Source organism: Cupressus sempervirens, chromosome 3 (assembly GCF_028749045.1).
Source record: "Cupressus sempervirens isolate cs-2001-9-10 chromosome 3, ASM2874904v1, whole genome shotgun sequence".
Taxonomy (NCBI): domain Eukaryota; kingdom Viridiplantae; phylum Streptophyta; class Pinopsida; order Cupressales; family Cupressaceae; genus Cupressus; species Cupressus sempervirens.
This window is the reverse complement of record NC_143120.1, coordinates 850808166-850815823: the sequence shown is the minus strand read 5'-3', so window position 1 is coordinate 850815823 and position 7658 is coordinate 850808166.

The following is a 7658-nucleotide window of genomic DNA, read 5'->3' as shown; positions in this document are numbered from 1 at the left end:
CCAATAGTTGGTATCAGGCCAAGTTTTCAGAAGGAGAAGCTTTACAACTTAGAGGAAAGATCTTGAAATGGAAGTCTACAAGTTGGGAAAAACCATTGAGAACTAGGAGATTGAAATACATCTCATACTACGTCAACTAAATGAAGCCAGAGATGCTTTGAAGAGTTTCTTGAAGAGATGGAAAGAGATTGCTATAGCAGAAAATGACACACAATACAAAGAGATTGACACCACAAAGCTATTTATAGATGGTAACTCCAGTGAATTTGATGTAGCAATTGCATATCTAATGGAAAATAATAGAGCACAAGCTGAAGAGATTAGAAATCTCAAGTTGGAGCAAGAATCACAAGCTATACTACTGTGCGAGGTGACTGAAAAAAAGAAGAAAGCTATAGAAGACAAGGCCATGATTGAAGAAAACAAAAGAATTTTGGCAAACAGATTGGAAGAAAAGTCAATAGAGCTATCCAGGATCTCAAACATGCAATTGGATACCTTAAGCCAAATGATGAATGCTCATAATGACTCGAATGTCAAAGACATTGAGATAACTACTTTGAAGTTGCAAAATGACCTGAAAAGAGAAAATGAATTTGCTGAAAGTTTCAACAAACCAAATGAAGCCATCAAGTACTTTGAGCAATTGCTAAAATCTCCTAGATCTAGTAGACATACATTAGGATTGGGCTACACAAGCACTGAAGAAAGAGAATCATCCAAAGCTGCTGAGGAAAGGAACAATAAAGGTAAGTACTCCAAACCTACTTGTCATCATTGTGGTAAGAAAGGACATACAACTAATGTGTGTAGGAGCAAGAATGCAATTAGAATGCTAAGCCTAAGAACATGACTCATTGCCACAGGTGCAACAAACGAGGTCATCAGGCACATGAATGCAGAACCAAAACCATACATGCATCAAAATTTGAAGGACATTTCTACAATTGTCAGAAGGATGGACATAGAGCCTTTGAATGCAGATCTAAGTCCACATGGTCATTAAGCAAGACAACAAATGTAAGAAGCCATGGAAACTCTTATAATTGGGATTACAATACAAGATATAGCTACCACTATTGTCAAGAATATGGACATATACCTAAAAATTGCATTAGGACTCACTTCAATGGTAACTACATGAGATGGTTGAGTCAAACCACATGTTTAAGTTTTCATAAGACTAGTCACATCAGTAAGCATTGTCCAACTAGGTTTAAGGCACCAAGTTGTGAATTTGATAAAGGTAAAGGCAAGACAGATGTTGAACACATCAGGAATGAGATGAATAAGACATGGAAGAAGAAAGATGATGGCAGTACATCAAATGGAGAAGGGATCACTTCACCTAATGGGTCAACTGGTCACACTACATCAAACTAAGCAAACAAGAGGTATGTGGGACTAATACTTTAAAGTGTTGCATTATACATTAGTTTCAAAAGAAATTAGCAGTAAAATATTACATTAGCATGAATTAAGATGCAAGAAGTTGTGGAAAATTCAAGGTTAAATCTTCAAGTTTTCATGTTGTTACCAAGCATGAAAAGTCTTTTGTGTATGCCAAGTAAAACACTAGTTAATGTTGAGTTGCTAGTCAAAGACAATTAGAGCCAAGTCTATAGTAGATGTCAAGTGAGGGAAGTCTCTATAGATACCAAATGGAATAGAAATTGTGTTGATGTCGAGTTTATAGCTGTACAAGTACCAAGCATTAAATGCAAAGTTTTGAAGGGTATAATGTTGATTTTCACCTATATTTTGTCACTACAAATTCAAGTGAGAGCAATCAGAGTGAAGAGGCAATTTGCAATCCAGTTCGAAGCATTTGCAAAGATCCTAGCGACGATACAACTCTAGTTCACCAAATTTTTGAGGTATTCTTCATAAGCCAAGTTATGCAGTTTAAAATGTGTAAACCCTAGTTTGACAGAATGGCTTCCAGTTCAAAGAATGCGAAGGAGAAAGAAGTTTTTGATGTCCAATTAGTTAGCAATGAAGTTAAACAACCAAATTTCAAAGCCATGCCAGATATTGCCTATAAAAATGACCTGTCATGCACATTATCCATGATTCTACCCAAGGTCGTAATGGTCCAAGATGTGAGAAAATGTTACAACTGCAAAGTAGGAGGCATAGGTGACATGGAAAAAAGGCAAGCTTATGATAAGCTGTGTGAAAATGATGTCTTGAAGGAAGAATTTAAGATTGTGGAGAGAAATGGTTTGACCCGTGCCCTAAATTTTCCCACGATTTTCAAAACAGAATGGATAAAAATAGTATTAAGCAAGATACACGATGGATGCCTATAGTTGGAAGGACCAATCAAGATTTCAAAGAGAATTGTTCATAGGGTGACTAGTTATCCAACCCTAAATAGGCCAAAAACCCTACGAAGTGACTCAAAGGAGCCAATTGAGAAGAATATAGGTGCAAAATGGAATAAGCATGGAATGACAATTGATACCATCACTAATTCTCTACTTAATTTTGTTGTTAGGGTTATTTCTCATAAATTTTATCAATCAAGCAAGTTAAACAGTGTGCCCTGCATTGTAGTTAATGTTGGTTATAAAATTTTCAAGAAAGATCATACTTATGATCTTGCAGAACTTCAATTATAGAAGATAAATGAAAACCTAGGTGTCATTAGGAAGATGAAAAGTGTATAATGTAAATTTGGATGAATACTTGTGTGCATATTATTCTATGTATAGAATGAATTCCCATCCTTTGGCAAAATAGGTTAGAAAACCAATAGATCAGTGGTTGTGCAAATCAATGAATATATTGAGCAGATGGGTGAGAACTTTGAAACTTTTATGACAAGCTATTTTGAAAACTTCAAGAAGTTTATGAAGCAGAGGTTAAGGATACCTATCTCCTTAGTTGAACAATACTACAGTGCCATATGTTTTCTTGTGGATATTGATTACACATACATTCAGGTAGCAGTACCCATAGTAAGATGGTTAAGACCCCTAGGCTATGAAATCAATGTTGATGAAGCCTCATCTACCATTACTACATTCCTAGTAGAGGAGATTGATAAAAGTGCTAAAATATTTGGTAACTATGATGTAATAAGTCCAAAGTTGAGATGGAGTTGAAGACAACCTCCACATTGAAAAAGAAAGACAAATTGATAAAGAAAATCAAGGCCCAATTTGGTGAAGAAGAAGAAGATGATGAAGAGGATGAAGAGGAAGAATAGAAACAAGCCCAAGAATCTCTTGCTTTGACCCAAGGCGTGGTTGAGGACATTGAATAAGAGGGTGTCGAGGAAGTAGAGGAAGCACTAGAGCAGGTAGAACCAAAGAAGAGAAAGGCCAAAGCTCAGCTTGTGGTGAAAAAAAAGGCTAAAAAGATTGCAAAGCCAAGCCAAGCAAAGCCTTCAACACCAATAACCAGGGAAAACACAAGGGCCACTACACAAAAGGCCAAAGAGCAAGCCAAAGAAAAGGCCAAGGCCACTAAACAAGAAGGGCTAGAATATAAAAAGAAAAGAAGAAAATACATTGCACAACCAAAGACTGATGATGAAAGAACTAAATCTAAAGATACAAGCCAGTTTAGAGTGGTAAGTCATCCACCAAAATCTAAGCTTGAGAATATTTATGAGAATGTTAAGAATAATGCAGATTTATCTTATTTGAAAAATATTGATTTTGGAAAATTGAGTAGAGAAGAAAAAAATTTAATTGAGGAATCAATATATGCAACGATGTCTAAATTCAAGAACACTTCACTTCAATTAGATAATACAATGCCTAAGGATTTGTATAACATTGTTGACAATAAGTGGCATTATTGTTTAAACCTAGAGAAACAAATCAAACAATCCACACTAGCCCAAGGGATGCCGAATTTGACAAGAGGACAAATTGTCAAAGTAAACAAGCAATATGGTGGAAGGTTTGCACCCAAATACAAAGCATTTGGCATCCTTTAGAACAATATTGAAGATATTGTCAAGAAATCCACCCAAATGTGGAAATTGATCTATGGATTGACAATTGTGAAAGAAGGAGAGAAAGATCCCTTTGAGGGAAGAAATAATGATGACGACAACAATGATAAGGAGAAAGAAGATGCAGAAAGGGGTAGTATTGTGGAGGAGACACAAAAAGAAAAAGATGACATGGCTACAACTAAAGAGCAATAGGAAGAAGAGAGTTTGCAAGACACACAAATGCCTAGCATCAGCCCTCCACATGACACAAGCATGCCTGCAGAAACTACAATTGTTAAGGATGTTCCTGATAATTTAGCTCAAAACATCAATCCTTTAACTGTAGAAGATCTTAAGAAGATTCTTGACCAATCCACACTACAAGCCAAATTGTGTGAGAATCCAGTATCGGTCAGTGTTGATGAACTTCAAAAGGTAGTAGCTGACATTACAAGGGATAAGGTGAACACACAAGAACCACCTTTTGCCATCCCTTGAGCTACTAGTGCTCAACCTTTAACACATACATCAATAGACATATCCACAAAGGTTGACACAACTGATAAAGTTGATTTGGTTAAACAACAACATACCACAAGAGAAGAGGAAAAGGAAACCACATCAGAGCAAACAAGACAAAAAGACACCTCTGTACCTACAACACAAACACAAGGTGCAAGTCAGATCATTGTGATTGATGGAAGCATATTTGAAGAAATTAAGGACATACCAAAGGAGAAGGAGCAAGAGGCCACTCAAGCATTGGTAACATTACCAACATATAGCACTCCTACAAAAGTCCTTCAGGAGCTGAGCACTGAAGCTGTACCATTGTAGATCTCAGCACTAGGTTCAAGTTCCTCCAAGGTTGCTAAGGTAATTTACTATGGAGTTGTAACTCTAGATGAAGAAATAGTGATACCTAAATATGATTATGCAACCACAACATTAGAACAAATGGGCATAATGCAACAAGCCTTAGAAAAGAAGAAAAAAAAGGAAATAATTAGAAAGGAGTATAGATAGAGGCAAGCATTACAAGAAATCAAAGACATCTTCTTAGATACATTCAACTTGCAAATACCTAAAGAATTAAAGCCACTACTGGAACAGTTATTAGAAATTGTGGAATAGGTGAATAACGAAGACCAGGACACTAATGTAAAACTTTTGGAATGGTCTAAAAGGAAATTTCAAGGAAAAGTGAATGAAAAGATATCTGGCGACATAGCACTGCAACAAGTTGAATTGGCTACAAAAATTGAGAAACTAAAGAAGATACTTCAGAACATATTCTCATTGTACACCAAATTGTGTGATCCCACACTCTTCACACAAGAAACAAGCTATAGAATTCTAAGTTTGGAGAGAAATTTAAAAGTATCAGGTATGCAACTACCTTTGAACCCAACTCAGAGTGAGCAACATTTTCACTCATTGCTTCAATCACAGAGTCAACTAGCTGTGTTAACAGTAGAAGAGGATAATATAAGAGCCAATTTGATTGATATCCAAGCCTCCCTTACCCTTCATACAAAGATACTCCATAAGGAACTAGGATTTGCAGAAACACTGTTCAAGAAAGATCCTAATCTTTCTACATTTGATGGACTAGTTCACCTTGTAGTAGCGATAGCAATCCAAATAAAGTCACTAGATGCTGCATGTGACAATTGGGATGCTACTCTGAAAATAATCATGGAGGTCCACAAATCTATTTTGGACAGATACACCATTAGTGTATAGGCCCTTTGACATAAGTGTCAAAAAGGGGGAGATAAATAAGCAAGGGGGAGATAAATAAGAAAGGGGGAGATGATGAAAGAATAAAAAAGAGATACAAGTGAATGAAAAGGGGGAGATAAACAAAAGGAAAATAAACCAAAGGGGGAGCAAAGCAAACAAAACAAATAACAACAAAGCATATTAGATAAAGAGTATCAACACATTGAAGACAAAAAGTATCAACAAGAGACAAATCTACTCAGAATGGAGAACAAAATTTTGAAACAGTCAGGCGCATTAACTTAGGGGGAGTTATAAATTTTGAGGTATATAGTCTATTACAAAATTTTGAAGGTTTGTGTATGAGTCGAGTTGTGAATATATTATACTCGAGAAGGTTAGATTGAATATGTAAAGTTAAGTGTTTTTTACACTCATGTCAAAGGGGGAGATTGTTGATCTCAGATTGGTTTTGAAAATTGAGTGTCAACACACTTAAGTCTTTTACTAAGTTCATGTTGAACTAGTAATGCATGCCGAGTATGATATGTAAATACAGTTCTGTATCGAGTTGCAATGAGTGCCGAGCAAATAGTAGATGCCAAGCAATTCGGGTGTCAAGTCAGAAACATAATTTCAGTATGTGTCAAGCATTGGTAACTTCAAGTGCCGAGCAACACAGATTGGACATATTTGTTTGTGATTGCACAAACAACTATGTAAACCATTTTTTAGCTGACCAAAGGATAGAATACAATCTTTTGAAGATAAGGACGAATCTGTATGTGGATTCCCTATGCAATTACATGTAGCCAATCAAAAAAAGGGAAGGATTAAGCGGTAAAAAGGATGAATCTCAATTATAGATTCATACCTAACCCTAAGTCTTCTAGTCTTCTTAAGGAGGATGAAACCCTAAACTTCATAATGAGCATGTAAGGAATTGAAGGAGGAGAATAGTGAAGTTTGCATGCGAAAAATAGAGCATTCATGGAGACTTAGAAGTTATAAAGAGTAAATTGTATAATTAGTTTGAGAAGAACAAGGATAGAGGATACAACATTGACATACTAGATCAAAGAGTATTAAGAAGCACACTGTATGGAATTGATCTTTGATCAGACTACTAGAGCTAATCACAAGATCTATGCTGAAACATCCTAACAAGTGATTTTAGTTAAATCTCCTAGGTAGAGTAGTCCTAACAAATTGTTGTAATCCTTTAACAGGGTGACATTCCAAGTGGATGTTCTGAAGTCCTTTAGCCGGGCACACTTTTAATAGGGTGTTGAAATCCTCTAACAAGGTGGGACTTAATAGTCCTTGTTAGCCTTTAATAGGGCATGCCTTTCACAGGACAAATCATGTTTCATGGTTAAATCATTGTAACCTTATTTGGCTACACTTTATTGTTGTAGTGGTGAAGAATTGTGGGTGTCATCCCCACCCCAGTTTTGCCTTCACTTTGGAGGGTTTTTGGGTAATCATATCAGGTGTCAAATGTGTGATTACTTATGTGTTTATATGATTTAGATGTATGTGCTTTAAATGTTATTTCAAGTTTATCTATTAAATGCATGAGATGGATGAGTGGTGAAAAGTTTTATGGGTTCATGTTTTAACTACTGATTCGCACCCCCCCCCCCCCCCCCCCCCCCCCCTCTCTCAATAGTTTACCTTTCCTACTTTTAATTCCAACACACATGGCATCTTCTTAGGATTTTTTCTCTTCTTTTGAGGCTTCTCCCACTCCATACATTTTGACGGGGAATAACACTATTATGATTATATGCGGGAAGGTTCTATTGGCATCGATGATGGTGCATTCCATGATGTATTATGTGTTCCATCTTTGTCCTCTAACCTTCTCTCTATCTATTAGATTACTCATAGTGAGACATGTAAGATAGTAGAGTTTACACATGATTCAACGTACAATCAGAGATAGTGAGACATGAAACATTGTTGCTATAGGGATTGT